The following is a 363-nucleotide window of genomic DNA, read 5'->3' on the forward strand; positions in this document are numbered from 1 at the left end:
TGGTGGGGCGAGGATGGTACTGAGATGAAGATGGTGAAAGATGATGATTGTAGTGGTTATGATTGTGGTGGTGGTGGTGGTGGTGGTGGTGGTGGTGGTGACGGTGTGAGTGGATATTATGCTGATGACGTTGGGTTGGTGGTCGTCATAGTTGTGCTAGTCGAGTGTTGTTGGTGATTATAACGGTGATATATGTTTGCTATCAGTATATTTCATTAATATTTTCATCAATATTGTCTCCTTACACTTCCACTATGATATTGATATGTAATTATACGACCTGGCCTCTAGTAATAAAACGTAGGATTAAAGTCATCAATACCCATTATACTCAAAGGGGTAAGTATGTGAGTCTGTGTGTCT

This window comes from Octopus bimaculoides, chromosome 3 (assembly GCF_001194135.2).
Source record: "Octopus bimaculoides isolate UCB-OBI-ISO-001 chromosome 3, ASM119413v2, whole genome shotgun sequence".
Lineage (NCBI taxonomy): Eukaryota > Metazoa > Mollusca > Cephalopoda > Octopoda > Octopodidae > Octopus > Octopus bimaculoides.